Raw genomic sequence first — 18,167 nt, 5'->3', positions numbered from 1 at the left:
TTGTTGTATATGATGGTCATGCTCTTTTATAAGTTCTTTTATGGTACACACTGTTTGAAATATGCATTTGTTTCTACAACCACACGTAATATCATGAACTCATGCAGTGTGGAAATGTTCAAGGAAGTCTAGAGAAGATCAAATGAAGTCTATTTAGTTTATCCTAAATGAAAAATGTAGGTTTTATTCCTATTCTATAAAGTAGTTGTGTGTCCAGTCTGTTAACTCTGCTGGCAAACAGAAGGCTTGCTGAGAGGCAAAGGGACTTCTCACTTTTGTATTGGTGTTTTGAGTGGATCTGCAATGGTCTAGGAGGCAGTGTGTTAAGCACTACTTACATTCAGACTTGATGGTGTTGTGAAATGATGTCACTTCCATGTTCACAGTGATATACTATCTACAGCTCTCTCTCTCTCTCTCTCTCTCTCTCTCTCTCTCTCTCTCTCTCTCTCCCTAATATTGTAGTGATCCTGTATTCTTATCATTTTAGACAATGAAAACACTCTTGAGGGTGCTATGGTGAGAGTTTTTATTTTTATATAACTCGCTGTTACAAACTGTTAAAAGTTAACAAGGCTAAGAGTAGTATCCAGTTCCAAAGAGTAGACATACTGTTAACAGTGTCCATTTCAGACACACAAAATACATTGTGTGTGGTCTGTTCTCTGTGCAGCGATTCCCACACAGCCTACCCTACGATATAGCGGAGCTCCTGGAATGCATGGGTATTAGTACTGCATGCATCGACAAGCACCAGTGTGAACAACTGGCTTTTCTGGCATTTCTTCTGGGTCTGCTTGCTGTGTTGAGGGTTTCATTTGCTCCACTTGCTCTGTGTTTTCTGCTGCTGTGAGCATAGTTTCCCCTTTCTTTTCTGGAACCAATTCATTGTCTTATGCCAGTATATACGCAGCCTTTACCCTTCCTAGGGGCACTGTCTGTTGCTTGCCATTACATTGTATGTTTGTCACATCTTTTGATTCTGTATGGCCCTGCATATGGTGGTCACAGAGGGGGATGTGCTGCATCTGTCCCCAGCATTGCATATGAGCATATGCTGATATCTTTGTGCTATAAAAAACTTGCTTTCACCATGTCATGTTGCTAGTGATGGCCGGAATTTGAAAATGCGGCTTTTTACTTATTGCAGCAAGTATGGCACATTATTTCCTGTTGGTCCTGATGGTGCCCAAAAAACAATAAAAAAATAAAATAATAATAATAATAATTCCTGATGGCAGGCATATATTCTCCCCATATACCATCTCCACCATTGAATCCCCTTTATATTGTTTATGTATAGTGTAGAGGCCTAACAGTAGTAGCGGCAATGCGGAGGTCCATTTGTCTTCGTAACACATTATAGCAGCTTTCAGTGTTCTGTGCCAGTGTGCCACCATTCCATTACTCCCTGGATGATAGCTAGTTTTATGATGATGGCAGAATCCACAAAGATTAGCCAGCTCAAAGAACAATGTTTATTCGAACTGTCACCCCTGATCTGTGGTAACGTGTGACAGGCAGCCAAAATGTGCTACCTGTGATGCTAAAAAAGCTTTTGCAACTGTCTCTGCCGAGATGTCAGTGTGGGTACTGCCTCTGCCCACTGAGTATAAAGGTCGATTGCTGTCAGCAAGTATCGGAACCCTTCTGACTTTGGCACGGTCCTATAATATCCAAGTGAACAAAGGAGAAGTGGTCTGTTGTTTCCTGAAACTCTCCCACTTGCTTATGGACGTGCCTGCCCATCTTGCATTGTTGACATGCCACACATGATTTTGCTCACCTGTAGTAATCCTTATTAATGCCGGGCCATACGAACCATTCTGTCAGCAGCCTAATGCTCATGGATGAACTAGACCATGAATTCCACCAAAAACAGCTATGCTTAGTGGTTCTGGTACGAAAGATCTGAGTTTGCCTTATGACATATCACATGAGATCTTTACCTTAGCCCCTACTGTCTGTACCTGTTGAATTGCAGTCCTGTTAATTCACTGTGTAAATATTCTTTTAGCTGAGCATCGGTAGCCTATGCTGCGACCAGCTGCCTGTAATCTACCGTATAGGAGATGGCACCGACCCATGAAAAAATCACCCACTACATTTTTGACCCTTCTTGTGTGTCTAATGTCTATACTGAACTGCCTGATAAATTCAAGTTGCCGAAATTGTCTTGGGGACCAGTTGTCTTTATGTGTGGAAGGTGAAAGTTATAGGTTTGTAGCCTATATAGATGATGAATGGTCTGGCTTTGATGTATCGGCGAAAGTGCCGCACTGCTTCATATGCGGCTAATACCTTGTGATCAAAAACGCGCCATTTGACTTGGTATGCCATGAGCTTGCAGAAGAAAAACTCAAGGGCTGCCTGGCAAGTGCCGCCAGTAGAAATTTACAAGTCCTAGGACTCTCTTTAGCTGATGAAAGTCAGTCAGGCAAGGAATGTCCTTTATGATTTCAATCTTATCTTTCACAGGACGAGTGCCAGACACTGAAAAAACGTAACTAAGGAAATTTATGTGCATCTGATGCAGAGTACACTTTGGTCTGTTGGCCACTATGCCATAGTCATGTATTCAGTCAAAGACTACTTGGAGGTGTTCTTCGTGCTCTGTGATAGTTCTGGAAAATACCAATATGTTACTAGGTATGTGAAGCAAAAATTGAGCCCTCTCAGGACTTCATCCAGAAAACATTGCCATGTCTGTACAGCAGTTTTTAATCCGAAGGGCATTCATAAAAACTTAAACAATTGAAGTGGAGTTATCACAGCAGTCTTTGGTATGTCTTCATTTGGCACTGGTATTTGGTTATATGCCTTCTTATATTTGATTATGCTGAATATTGTGGATCCCGCTAGTACATTTGTGAAATCTTTAATATTTGGACAGGGTATTGATCTGGGATTGTGTGTTTGTCTAGGGCCCGATATCCCCACAGGGTCTCCAAGTGCCATCCTTTTTCTTTGCTAGGTGTAGTGGGGATACTCATGGGCTATCTGACCTGCGTATGATGCCCGTTTGTAGCATATCTTCGAACTCCACCTTTGCTGCCATGACACCATCAGGAGCCAGTTTTCTCAGTCATTGTGAGACCAGATGTCCTAGTGTGGTCTTAATGTGGTGTACTGTGTTATGCAACTCTGCGTTTACTTGTAATCGACTACCCAAGGTGCTCACAGAACTTTGGCCCAGAGATCCGGTGATGACCTCACTATCCATTTTTATTTGTGCTGCATTCAGGTTTATCTGTATCCTCTTGAAAATAAAATCCGCTCCCAGGATGGTCTCGGAGACATCTGCCAGCACAAAACACCGATGATACCACCATGATGAATCTTGCTGGTTCATATAATACTGTTGATTTTTACTTTCAGCGTCTTGTCAGTGTATAATGTTTGTATGTTCTACCAGTGCCGCTACCTAGTTCTGCAACACTTCTGTCTGCTGTTTCAAGTGTTTGTACTGCCTGTTAATGTCTGTGTGTTGCTTTCTTTGTATAGCCACCATCTCTTGCATGTTGCTTCCTGCATGCAATTTAATTGTGCTTGATGGGTTTGTCTTGTCTAATGATGCATACGCTTTGTCTGTAACCAGAATTATTGCGTTGATGTCAGTACTGCCATAGGTAACAACAGCTGCTTGCACCATAACTGGCAGCTGTGCCATCCACACGTGTTGTAGCGTGGCAACTGATAACTCCTCTTTACTGACGATACTTCATAAACGTCACCAGAATTCTGATGGTGTTCTGTCACCTATCTGCTCACTGCACAATACTTGCTGCACTTGTTGCTCTACTGACTTACACAACCAATCAGTTCGCATTTTCTTTTGCTGTGTATACTGTTGTTTTTGCGGTGATTTCAATATGACGTCTATGACCTTAGTGGCAGCTCTGATGTCCAAATTGTTTACTGCTACCACAAATTTTACATCATTATCAATCACTTCACCCTGGACAAATGCTAACATTGAAAACCATAATTCTGTTTTTTTAGGCGAGAACCACGGAGTTTGCACTTTCATTCTAGGCTTGACTTGCAACTCATTTTTGTCAGCCTGTCTTTTTAATGAATCTCTGTCTTCTCTCAGCAATTGTTAGCACGTCTCTCATCTACCTTGATTTCTATTGTGTCTTCAAGATCATTAATCTACTTCTGCAAGTTGTCTTGTATATTTAACAGCTGCATTGCGGCTCGAGCTCAATCGAGTTCTTGGTACAACAATACCATATAACTCTGTGTAATCTGTGCCGCCTACATCTACGTCTACATCATACTCCACAAGCCACCTAATGATGTGTGGTGGAGGTACTTTTGGTACCACTATCTGATCCCTCCAACCCTGTTCCACTTGTGAATAGTTCATGGGAAGAATGATTGTTGGTAAGCCTCTGTATTGGCTCTAATTTCTTGAATTTTCTCCCTGTGGTCAATACACAAGATGTATGTGGGGGAAAGTAATATGTTGTCTGACTCTTCCTGAAAAGTGTTGTCCCAAAATTTCAATAGTAAATCTCTCCATGACGCACAACATCTCTCTTGTAACGTCTGCCAGTGGAGTTTGTTTAGCATCTCTGTAGTGCTCTCTTGCCAGCTAAATGATCCTGTGACGAAATGCGCCACTCTTCATTGGATCTTCTCTATCTCCTCTATCAGTCCTACCTGACAGGGATCCCAAAGAATGTGAGGCTGGTGTCTGTTTTTCCCACTATCTGTTTTATGTGGTCATTCCACTTAAGGTTGCTCTGGATAATTACGCCTAGATATTTTACGGCAGACGCTGTCTCCAGCTGTTTGCAATCAATAGTGTAGCTGTACAGTAGTGGATTTCTTTTCTTATGTATGCACAATGTGTTACATTTATTTACGTTCAGGGTCAACTGCCAGAGTCTGCACCATTCATCAATTCTCTGCAGCTGAGCTTGAAAATAATGCTTCAGTTGTAAATTACTTTATTTTCACATGACAGTTTCAGACTGTTACAAGCCCTTCCTCAGGTGTCGTACTGGAAATAGCAAAACATGGGAGATAATTTTCACACACTGCAACCCAATATGCGGCGTGTGAAAATTATCTCCCGTCATTTGCTATTGCCAGTACAACACCTGAGGATGGGCTTGTAGCAGTCTGAAACTGGTCGTGTGAAAATAAAGTAATTTACAACTGAAGCAGTACTTTCAACCTTTGCTATAATGCTCAGTTGTGGATGTTCTTCCAACAGAATTGTTTGTAATTCCCTGCAGGTCGTTCTTCAAATTCTTACTATCTTTTGGTGTTGCTACTTTGGTTTAAACAACTGCATCATCTGCGAATAGCCTTAAAGAGCACCCGACGCTTTCTAATAGATCATGTACATATATTGTGAATAGGAACGGTCCTATCACACTTCTCTGTGGTACTCCAGATATTACCTTTACACCTGTTGATTTAGTTCCGTTAAGAGTGACCTGCTGAGTTCTGTCTGCAAGAAAGTCTTGAATCCAATCACAGGTCTGCTCTAATACTCCATAAGCTCATATTTTTTTCATTAAAAGGCAATGTGGGACGATGTCAAATGCCTTACTGAAATCAAGGAATACAGCATCAATCTAAGTGCTGTTGTCCACTACGCTGTGGATCTCATGGAGGAACAGAGCGATCTGAGCTTCGCAGGATCTGTGTTTGCGTAATCCATGTTGATTTTTATAGAAGGGATGTTCATTTTTCAAGAACATCATAATTCTTGAACATTAAACATGTTCCATAATTCTACAACAGATTAACATCAATGATATAGATCTATAATTGTGTCAATCTATCTTACGGCTTTCTTAAAAATGGGAATGACCTGCTTTTTTTCCAGTCATTAGGTACCTTTCATTGCTCAAATGATCTATGATAAATTAGTGCTAGAAGGGGACCAAGTTCTTTTGCATAATCTTTAAGGAATCTTATAGGTATCTCATCTGGTCCTGAAGTCTTTCCACTACTAAGCAATTGAGCTGCTTTTCAATTCCGTGATCCATTTCGACAATAGCACGACAATTGAAAGGAGGGACAGTGTTACGATCTTCTGTGGTGAAACAACTTTGGAAGATCAAATTCAGTATTTCGGCCTTCTCTCTGTTATCTTCCGTTTCAGTGCTGGTGTGGTCGCTGAGAGAATGAATAGATAATTTTGACCCATTTACTGATTTTACATACAACTAAAATCTCTTAGGGTTTTTACTCAGGTCAGTTGACAACATCTTACTTTCAAAATCATTGAACGCTTCTCTCATTGCTCTCCTTACACTCATTTTTGCTTCATTCAGCTTTAGTTTATCAGCTAGGTTTTTACTTCTCTTGAATCTGAGATGAAGTGCTCTTTGTTTACGTAGCACTTTTCTAACAAGGCTATTAAACCATGGTGAATCTTTCCCATCCCTTAAAACTTTACTTGGAACATTCTTATCTAGGGCATATTGAACGATGCCTTTGAATTTTTTCCATTTGTTCTCTACATCTTCATCCTCATCACTGAATATTTGATGCTGACTGCTGAGATATTCAGAAATGTATCCTGTCACCCTTGCTGAGCAAATATATCTTCCTACCTTTCTTAACATTCCTTGTAGGACCCATTGTCATAGATGCTGTCACAGCCTTATGATCACTGATACCTTCCTCTACATTAACTGATTTGATAAGTTCAGGTCTGTTTGTTTCTAGGAGGTCTAAAACGTTACGTGATGAGTTGGTTCTCTAACAACCTGCTCAAGGTAATTTTCGGACAAGACATCCAGAACAATGCCACACGATTCCCTGTCTCTGGCACCAATTTTGATGACATAACATTCCCAATCTATACCAGGCAAGTTGAAGTCATCCCCTATTACAACGGCATGATCAGAAAAATTACTAATGGTAATCTGCAATCTCTGTCTGAAGCGCTCTACAACTCCAGATCCTGACCCAGATGGTCTATAAAAGCATCCGATCACCATTTTTGATCGTTCTTTGATACTCAGTTTCATCCAGATTAATTCACATTTAGAATCCGTGATAAATTCGTTAGATTTTATCGCATTATTTACTGTAATAAACACGCCGCCACCATTGGCGACTAACCTATCCTTACTATAAACATTCCAGTCTGAACTTAGGATTTCACTGTCATTGACATCTGGCTTCAACCAGCTTTTTGATTCCAATACTATCTGTGCATTATAACCTTCAATAAACGATACTAATTCTGGGACCTTTCATTGAATGCTCCTGCAGTTTACTGAAATCACATTAATCTTTTCTATCTCTGAACTGCCAGAACCCAGACTCTCTGAGGTTGCTGTGGCTGATTTAACAGGTAAACCGTGTTTGCTCCCAAGGGAGGTGTTCTCTAACCTAAAAAAAGCCCCTAGTGCATGCTACACGTACTCCGCTACCCTAGTAGCCACTTCCTGCGTGCAGTGCATGCCTGACCTATTAAGGGAATCCCAATAATTCTGCACCCTATAGCGGAGGTCGAGAAATTCGCATCCGATACCGTCGCAGAGCCATATGAGCCTCTGGTTTAGACCTTCCACTCTGATTCAAACCAGAGGACCACAATCAACCGTGGGTACGATGCTACAAATAGACAGCTTAGCCTGCACTCTGCGTGTATTGCTAGATGCCTTCACCAAATCAGCCAGCCGCCGAAAGGAGCTGAGGATGGCCTCCGGTGGCAGGCATCATTTGTGCTGACATGTGCCACTACATGCAGCTGGTTGCACCCAATGTGCACGATAGCCACTGGCAGGGCCTCCTCCACATCACAAATGAGACCTCCTGGCAAACATACCGAATGCACACTGGAATTCTTTCCCACCTTGCCTACTATCTCCCTGAGGGGCTCCATTACCTGCCTAACATTGTAGCTCCCAATGACTAGCATACCCACCCTCTGTACTTGTCTAGACTGGGAAGGAAAATTGACCACTGGCCCAACAGAAGAGGCATCCTGTGCCGGCTCAGAGTTATCATCAACCCTGGGAAGCACCTCGTACCTGTTGCTAAGACATAGGGAGCCAGCTGCATAGCCTGCTCCCTCTTTCACCTTCCGCCCAGTGACACGTGAACCCACCACTGTTTGCCACCCACTCTGGAGTGAGGACAGACCGGTCAGATGTTGCATATCGGAAGCTGCAGTGACATCCGGGCCACCAGGGGATTCCAGTGACACCAAAGGTGCCTGAGTGTTGAATGTGAAATTAACCTAGTGTTTCTCAGTTTTCTTCATTGAAATTAATTCTTTAAAATTTTGTTGTACTCGCTTCAGCGGTACATATACTAAAATTGTACTTGTTGTTGTGGATGTCTTACTTATTTATGTAGTGACAACAACATGAAAAGGATAGATCGCTATTCACTGTTTAGAGGAGGCATTGAGTTGCAGACGTGTGTGTGTGTGTGTGTGTGTGTGTGTGTGTGTATTTTAGCAGTGACTGTCATTGTGCCTGTCTGCAGCTAAACACCTCCTTTATATGGTGAGTAGCAATCTATCCTTTCCATATTCTCTTCTTATGCCATATTGGACTTTCCATTGTTGGATTTTACTTTTTTGTGGATAATTCACTATGAATTTCAAGTAACCTAGCAAAACTCTGCCCATACATACCAATTTTTAATTTATACATGATTAGACTCACCTTATGTAGGGGCCCAAGTGCAGACACTTATGTGTTGTCAGGATGGTGTTGTGGAACCTGTAGAGCGTTTTTCAGTGCTAATGAAATGTGCCTAGTAAGTTAACATTTATTCCTTCAGATTTACAATTCTATGCCTTCTCGTCAGCCTTAGCTGATGCCTTGTGCTAGTGATATGGTGAAATTCCACTGACTCCTGTTGTTGGCATGACTGGCCAGTCACCAAGGCTGATACACCAGCAATTTCACTGAGACTTGTGCACTGCTGTCTGGCAGTCTGCAGGCAAAGCTGTAGCATGGTTATGTGCTCCACACTGTTAGAGAATCCTCAATTCCACTCGAGTAGATGATGGCGACACATGATGACCCATGGGATATACTGCAATGTTGGAACTCATGCAGTCAGCTGATTCTGGCCCCATTGGACAGATAAGCCCTGGTAGCTGGAAGTGCCTGCAGCAGTGATCAAGAACAGAGGCATTGGATGACACATAGCAATGACGATGATGTCAGTGCGACATGCACCACGTTGTGTACTGGTGTTGGAAGACCCTCAGTCTCCCCATGAACAGTGTGGTAGGTGGGGGCCAATGCAAAGTCTCATGACTGGCAAGTGATGATTACTTGGATGCTATCATCTCAGGAATGGCAAGGAGCATGTTCAGGACAAGTGTTAGAACAACTAAAACATGGATGCCACTACACCATAGTAATCATTGAACTGAGTGCTTTGGCATGAACACCATCAGTCCTAATGACCAACTGAACTGAGAGCTGGAAAACAGTGGTATTTATGGAGTCAGTTGGGAGGTAATGATGTGAGGCTCTGTTCATTATGACCAAATGTGGCGCACTTCTTTACTAGTGCTCAGCAGTACTCATTCCATTGTGTTTGTTTAACAATTTGTTACAGGCTGTTAACTGGGCTGTCAAGTCTCTGAAAGGTGTTATTGTGTCTGAGCTAAAGCTTTCCACTTTGCATCACAAGAGCTACCAAATCTCTCTCTCTCTCTCTCTCTCTCTCTCTCTTTATCTCTCTCTTTATCTCTCTCTTTTTCTCTCTTTCTGTTTCTCAATGGGCATGTTGTTGAATGTGTGATTTGTGCCTGACAATTGCTGCTGATGTAGCAATGTGAGTTCACATATGTGACCAACTTACAGTGTTGATTGTTTCTTTCTGCTGCGTAGCTATGTCACCACCTCTGCGTGGCATTGTCTGTGGCTATCCTATCATGAACTTAAGAAACTTTTAATTTCTTTCCCTTTTCTACTCTGTAGTGTAACGTTCCCCCCTTCTTTAAGAAATTTGTCTCGAATTTTACTTTCACTATCCATTACTAAACTAGTCTGTACATGTTTTGTATTTACAATTTGCTATTACTTCGAGTTGAATCCCATTGGGTGCTTCTTGAGCTGAACTGTAAAGTTCTCAATTTTAGTCTGAGTTAACTATCCAACTTTTCATTGCCCTTCTGTTCTGTTTTCCTACTATTAAAGCTCTTTACAGTTTCTGTACTTAATTCTTATCACCAGTATGTATCTTTTCCCTGGGTAACTGATGGATTGGTGATTCAGTTGGACAGGATATTCTGTGTTTTAAGCAGAAATGAATTGCACAAATAAGTACTAGAATTGGGATAACACTTGTGGTCACACTAACAGTTACTGTATTATATTTACTTGTGTTTCTCATGATACTGGTTTACATGTTTTAGCATCTGTTCAACTGATGTTTGTCTCTTTTTCTGAGATTATCAGTTCATCTAAAGAGTGTAATTGAATGGATTCTAAGGCTTTTTAAAGGAAGATTATGTCCTGTATGGGTAATGTGTCTAATCATTCTTCCGGCCGATACAGCATAGGTGGAGAAGAGGTAATCATAGTTGCTGTGATGGTAGCTCGAAGATGAAACTGTGTTCCAACTATGTCACACTTGGATCCATTGATTAGTAATCTGCTATTTCACAATTCTAATTTGGTCATCCCTTTCAATTTTCTGCCTATGTAACAGTTGGCAGTCACTGTTAATGGTGACACATAATTTTCTGGAAATTGGTTGCGGCATAATAGTTCCAGTTTACACTGCACTGCTTCCATTTCCCCAAGAAATAGGTGCATTTCACATGCCTGTTCATTAGTCTGATCTACCTTGGCTGGACAAATGGTAACACTCTCTCTAATGGTATTGTTTAGATCTGCTGTGCACATAAGTATATGATCATCTTTTTGATCTGATGTCAATAACACTTTGTGAGTGTTTTATTGATGGTGTCCCATTTAATTTGTTGTGGGTGGATCGTAAAACAACATTATCATGTGTTTATGCCTATTACTGGAAACTGTATGGTGAAGCAGAAACTAGCTCGGTCAGTGCCAATTTTAACAGTAAGTATGTGATAAAAGAAGGCTATATATCTGGACATCGTCATTGGTACACCATATAAGAGAAAAGGAATTATCATTAATCCTCCCCCTCCTTTGGACTAGTCTATGTATCCAGAATGAAAGACAAGCAAATGAAAAGTAATGTTAACCAAATTACCCGAACATATATCCCAACATGACCCATGTACACATAAAGTACAAAACATGTAGACTTACTTTATTTTCCTTAGATACAAAATTCATGTGGTTTTCCTTTCTAAAGTCAACTTCTCCTTTTCTGGTAATGGGGAAGGAACCTGCAGTAATGCATCAATCACTTCTTTAAATGCCTTCACTTTGCTGATGTGGACTACAGATGTCTTAGTTGATAGTTGTAGTTTTGTATTTACTTGTGAAGTCATTTTGATGACTTTGTACAGTCCTTGATACTATGGTAAGAACATGTTTGTTTTGCCCTTTGGGGTATAAGGGTTTGTTAGCAATACCTACTTCTTTGTCCTGTATTGCGGTGTTTTACTTAAACATTTCCAAACATGCTCCAGGTTTTTCAAAGCCTTAGTGTTGGCATGTTTTATCCTTTGCCACACCTCTCGTAATCACCTGGCACTATTTTCTTCTTCTCTGAGTATGACTTGATCCTCTTCTGGATTTTGTGTCAACTCATATGTCTACGTGTTCACTTTTTGAATTCTGTCAGAAAAGGCTTCAACAGTTTCAATGGCTTTCTGCACTCATCCACTCAACTTCTCTCTTAAAGATATAGCACTGTTCTGTTTATGGTAATTCTGCTGTAAACCCTCCACTAATTGTTCGAATGTGTGTACTTCGCTAAGCGTCTTGTGATACATTACATACATTTTAGCCTCACCTGTTAGACGTAGATTGGCCATCCACAGACTTGTTTCATCTGACCAATCTGTTTTACTGGTTACTTTGTGTCACTGATTTTGGTTGAATCATATCAAAAGGTGATGGAATTGTCCACCCATACACCCAGAACTTTTGAATTATACATGCTAAGTACAAAATTTAGATACGTATCCCAGTCTACATGTTTGCTATTCACATAATGGCATAGCGTTCTTGATATTGTGCAGTGAACTCTTTCCATTCATCCATTCCCTTAAAGATGGAACAGGTTGCTGCATAACTTCTTGATTCACAATAGGTGACATAACTTGTTTCATAAGATTGGACACAAAGTTAGTCCCTTGATCTGTGATTATCCTCTCTGATACACCAACCTTTAGTAACCAGTGTAGTGGTACTAGCTTTCTGATCCAGAATTGCAGCCCTTACTAGATATCTCAAAAAATGATCTGTCATCATCATCATCATCATCATCACAGCCTTTCCCCATGTCATGTGGGGTCAGTGTTGATTTGCTGGATCCTTCTCTTCCATAAATGCCTTCCAGTGCTTCTTCTCTGAGCCATCCTTTCTCCCATAGGTCCCCTGGTACCTTATCTTCCCATCTCAGTTTCAGTCTTCCTCTTCTCCTTGGCCCTTTGATTTCTAGGGCTTCAACTCTTCTCCCCGCTTAGTACTCCCCTCTTCCCTGCTCATGTCCATACCATCTTATCCTACTTTCTTGGATCTTCTTCCCTATGGGCCCCACTTTCACTGTTCCCCTAATGTACTCACTCATTAGTCTATCCTTTTGTGTCACCCCACTCATCCACCTTAACATTCTCATTTCTGTCACTTCCGTCTTTTTCTCTTGGCCTTTTGTAATTGGTCAAGTTTCTGCACTATACAGCATCACAGGCCTCACCACAGACTTGTAAAGCTTTCCTTTCATTTTGCAGCTAACCTTCTCATCACACAGTACTCTGCTCAGTTTCCTCCAGTTCACCCATCCACTAATTCCTGTGCTGTATTTCTATGCTCTATCATCTTGAGTATGTATTTATTACCAGCTGGAAATCTGTTTAAAGGTACTAACACATCAGGTCGTACCATATGAAACAGTTTCACGGTTTTTAGTGACCTTTCAAGCTGTATTTTTTGATGACTTAAATCTGCTCTCTGCACACATGGGATGCAGTTTTTGACATACTGCTCCACATCACTACAATGCATTTTCCATCAAAACCTTTCTACAAATTGTTCATCAGTTGTCTTCCTACCCTCATGACCTCGCATTTTCCATCAAAACCTTTCTATAAATTGTTCATCAGTTGTCTTCCTACTCTCATGACTTGATAATACATGGTCATGCACTTCTTGTAATACCTCGGTTCTGAGCATTGTGGGAACCATAATGTGTGGACCACACTTTGTGGACCTGCACAATAAACCCTCATGTGTCACAAACTGAGGTTACCTTTTAAACAGTTGATATTCACGGTCAGCTGCCTGTGTCTTTTTCTAATCTGCTTGACTCTTACCTTATTCCTGTAATACAACTACTTTTATACTTAGGGTGTCTGTGTTCAAATGCTTTACTGCTCGCTTGTGAACCACTTCATAATCAAACTGACTCAGTTTGACTGCTCACCTTGTTAACTGACTTGAAGGGTCTTTTAAGCCTAACAGCCACTTTGAGGATGCATGAGCTTTTATCACTTTAAATTTCTGACCATGCAGATAACAACAAAAATAAGAAATTCCCCATATTGCTGCTAACATCTCTTTCATTTGTAGAGTAATTTCACTGAGGTGTTTTCAAGTGTCTAGATGATAAGTCACCGTGTATTCCTTGCCATTGCAACACTGACTAAAGCACTGTTACTTGAATAGCAGGAAAGTATGTATTCCTTCTTGAAATCAGGGAATGATAACACAGGATCTGATCTCAGCTTTTTCTTATATTTCTGAACCACCTCCCGGCCCACTGTTGTCCATTGAAGCTTAACTCCCTTTCAAAGTAACTGAGTTAGTGGTTGTGTAATTTCAGCAAATCTCTTTACAGATTTATAGTAATAGTTGTATAAGCCAAGAAATGATTGCAACTGTTTGTGTTATTTGTGCTGTTGCAAAATCACACATAGCTGACATGAGATGAGGATCTGTCATTACTCACTCTTGCCTGTTAATATGTTTGACATTATTAACTTTTGTTTGAGCAAAATGACACTTCTCTGTGCTAAGTGTAAGATGTGCTTCCTCAAGTCTACGAAATGCTTCATTCAAGCACTTAATATTATCCTTACATTTCTGGAAAAAGTTGTTATATCATCTTCAGTTTCAACCCACAAAGTACTCTAACAAATGTTGAAAAGTGGAAGGAACATTTTTTTATCCAAATGGCATCCTGCAGAATTCATAATGACCTGAGAGTGCTGTGAATGCTGTTTTAGGCCTGTCTTCTGGACACACTTCAAATTGGTGATAAGCACTTCTAAGGTCCATTGTCGAAAAATATTTGCATTGCTGCAAGTTGTCTAATGTTTTCAAGACGTTCAGGACTGGATACAGATCTGTTATGGTGCGTGCATTTGGGAAACTGTAGTCACAACAGAATCTGTACTTCTTCATTCCATTGCATGACTTTTTTGATACAGTGGCAATATTGGTTGACTTGGGCTGTTGCTATGTTCGATAATGCATTCAGTTAGCTGTTGATGTATAAATTCATTAAGCAGTAGTTGCAAGTGCTTTGCTGTTCTATATGGCTTCTTGTAGATTCGAGCATTATTGTCTGTTAGAATGTGATGTTGGGTGATGGGTGTTACTGGCAATGGACTGCCTGAGTCAAACAAGTCTTGAGTATTCTAACAATTGACTTTACATGACGTCCTGTCCACTGTCTTTCAAGTGATGAACCTTGGCACATAATACAGATGCATTAATGGTTTGCTTGAGGCTGTGATCATCTGTTGATTTATCAATATTATCCTCATCCTTTTTGAATATCTCTGAAGTTGCTACTATTAATCTCTTCGGGAGACTTACGTTGTCCATCCCAAAATCATCCAGACTCACTAGGACCATTAATTTGCCATTTATGTTACTTACACATGCTATGCTTCTGCATATAAAACAATGCCTTTCATCTAATGCTTTAGTGTTCTGCAGTTACTGAATTACACATAATTCTCATTGTAGTAAGTTGTCATTTACAGTTACCCACGTCAACTTTCCTGCACCTGCTGTTACTTTGACATGTGAAACTATCTTTGATACACACGTTGGCAGTTCAGTTGGTGACACCTCAGTAATTGGTGTACCTTGTGACATTGAAACATTTGCACCTGGTGCACCCATTGGAAATAAGTTCATGCTAAGTCCAACTGTGCGCTGGTAAAGAATAGTTTTGGTATGATGCCTATCCAGGAAGTCAAGTCCGAGACTCACTGAATATCCGTCGCTGTTGGTAACAGTTCCATGTGCTCATGAAATCCTTTAGTTTCTGTCTTAATAAAGCTGAGCTGTGTTGTCCTTGGTGACTCCACATCATTAGTTCCTACTCCACATAATCTCTATCTTGGAGTGTTTAGCTGCCTCCTACCTACAAGATCCAGACTAATGACTGACACATGTGCACTAGTGTCTACCAGAAATTTATGTTCCCTCTCTTGTAATAAGCTCATGAAGCAGCTATCCATATCTGCACATGTTTTTTCAGGATTATAGTTTACTGAGAATGTTTCGTGATGGAAAAATATTCTGATTTGTGTACACCACCAGCTTCTGTTTGTTTCATTTAACCTGTTTCTTGTATCTACATTACTGTACCTTGCAGCCAAAGCATTCACAACTATAACATTGTGGCTGGCAACATTGTGCCATCAAATGTCCTTTCCCACATTGGTAACATCCTTTGTCAGAAGCAAAGATTTTTTTGAGCATTGAGTACTTTTGTAACAATGTCGCTTTCATGCAAGTGCATGGCAATGCAAAGTGCTGCAGCTAAGTCATCCAGATTTTCCATTTGAACCCAGCATGAAAATTCCACTGGAATGCCCTGTAGAAAGATGTCTAGAGCCCTAATTTCTTCTTCTCTGAGGATGACTTGATCCTCTTCTGGATTTTGTGTCAACTCATATGTCTAGGTGTTCACTTTTTGAATTCTAAGGTTTCAACAGTTTCATTGGCTTTCTGCACTAATCCCCTCAACTTCTCTGTTAAAGATCTAGCACTGTTCTGTTTATGGTAATTCTGCTGTAAACTCTCCACTAACTGTTCGAATGTGCGCACTTGTGATACGTTACATATATTTTAGCCTCACCTGTTAGACATAGATTGGCCATCCACAGACTTGTTTCATCTGACCAATTACTTAGTTTGTATGTATATAAAACATTATTTACGTATATTGTTACATCCTCTGTTTTACCCGAGGAGGTATTATTATGTTAGCTTGTGAAGGATCTACTGAAGAGGAGGGTTCGCTCACTACTTCCTTAACCTCATGTGAACCCAAGTGTGACTATTGTGAAGCTTGCAAAGCTTCTGTGTGCCTACTTAACTCGTCATGATTCAACTTCAGCTGAGTATTATCCTCTAACAATTTTGATACGTGCTCTGTCAGAGCGACAGTATCATTCATATTAGCTAATTGTGTTTCTGGCATCTTTGTGCAATGTATCACTACTTTTAGACTTACAAAACTACTACAAACAGACCACTACCTCTTTTAAAAGCAACAGCAAAACTCAACAGAGATAGTCACACCCAAAAGTCATACAGATAATCTTAATTAATCCTTATGTCTGATCATTGCCCAGCAACACTTGGTACAATTGTGTGCTGCATGACTGTTATGACTATGAGTGCTGCAAGTTACTGGTACAGTTATACTGCAGGTACCTTATGTGCAGTTCAATTACAGCTCTTACATCTCATGGGTACCAAACTTTACCTACAGTTCTCGCTAAATTGTGACATATCTACAGCTTCTTCAGGTCTGATGAAAATCACTTTCCTCATTGCATAAAAATCTCTATGTCCAATCCTTGACATAAGAACAGAATAAAAATGGTAGTAGAAAATGTTCTTTGGTTTCATTGGGATGTGATCAGAGCTGAGGCATATGGAAACCATTTGGGACATCAAATGGGTGTTACTGATGCTGCAACACCCTCTCCTAGTTCATCTGTCATGATGTCAGTGTTCTATTGATGTCACCAAAGAACCACTTCTCATGCAAAATTGTAGGGGTGCCAAGCAGAGATGTTTCTACATTGTGAGGATGGTGTTGTGGAATCTGCAGAGTGTCTTTTGGCACTAATGAAACATAGTGAGCAAGTCAACATTTATTCATTCAGATTTACGGACTTGTGTCGTCTCGTCAACCTGGCTGGTGTCTTGTGCAAGTGGCACAGTGAAATTCTACTGACTCCCATTGTTGGCTCAGCTGTCTGGTCACTAAGGCCACTACACAAGCAATTTGGCCAAAGTATTGTGGGCTGCTGTCAAGCAGTCTGTAGGTGAAGCTGTAACATGAATGTGTGCCTCACACTGTTAGAGCATTCCCAACCCCACTATGGAAGATGATGATGACATGCAATGATCCATCAGGATATACTGCCCTACCAGAAGTCATGCAGGCAGCCAATCCTGGCTCCTCTGACAGATAGGCCCTGGCAACAGGAAGTGCCTGCAGTGATGATCAGGAACAGAGGCACTGGGTGGCACTCTCACGCAGCAGTGATGACAGTGTTAGTGCGACAAGCACCATGAGGTATACTGGTGTTGGAGAGCCATCAGTCTTCCCATTAGCAATGTGGTAGGTGGGTGCCAATGCGATATCTCATGAGTGGCAGGTTGTGGTTACTTGGATGTGGTCATGTCGGGAATGACAAGCAGCATGTTCATGAGAAGTGCTGGAACATCTAACACATGGATGTCACTACACCATAATAATAGTTGAATGGAGTGCTTTGGTACAAATGCCATCAATCCTAATGACCAACTGAATTCAGAACTGGAGAACTGTGGTATTTATAGATATGTGTGGGAGGTAATTTTGCGAGGCTCTGTTCAATGTGACCAAATGTGGTGCACTTCTTTACTAGTGATCAGCCGTCCTCGTTCCACTGTGTTTGCTTAACAATTTGTTAGAAGCTGTTAATGCGCTGTCAAGTCTCTGAAAGGTATTATCATGTCGGAGTTAAAGCTTTTTGTTTCATGTAACAAGAGCTACCAAATTTCTCTCCCCCTCCCTCCCTCTGTCTTTCTCTTTCT

The 18,167-nt window shown here is 40.8% G+C and overlaps 1 protein-coding gene across 3 annotated transcripts in view; it reads left to right on the top strand.

Moving 5' to 3' along the window:
* LOC124797803 (angiogenic factor with G patch and FHA domains 1) overlaps positions 1-18,167 on the top strand; it is a 270,523-nt gene that overhangs the window by 41,234 nt on the left and 211,122 nt on the right. The gene's annotated exons all lie outside the window — the stretch shown is intronic.

The sequence above is a fragment of the Schistocerca piceifrons genome, chromosome 5, assembly GCF_021461385.2.
Source record: "Schistocerca piceifrons isolate TAMUIC-IGC-003096 chromosome 5, iqSchPice1.1, whole genome shotgun sequence".
Lineage (NCBI taxonomy): Eukaryota > Metazoa > Arthropoda > Insecta > Orthoptera > Acrididae > Schistocerca > Schistocerca piceifrons.
The sequence above is the reverse complement of the archived record's forward strand: the minus strand, read 5'-3'. Positions and strand labels throughout refer to the sequence as shown.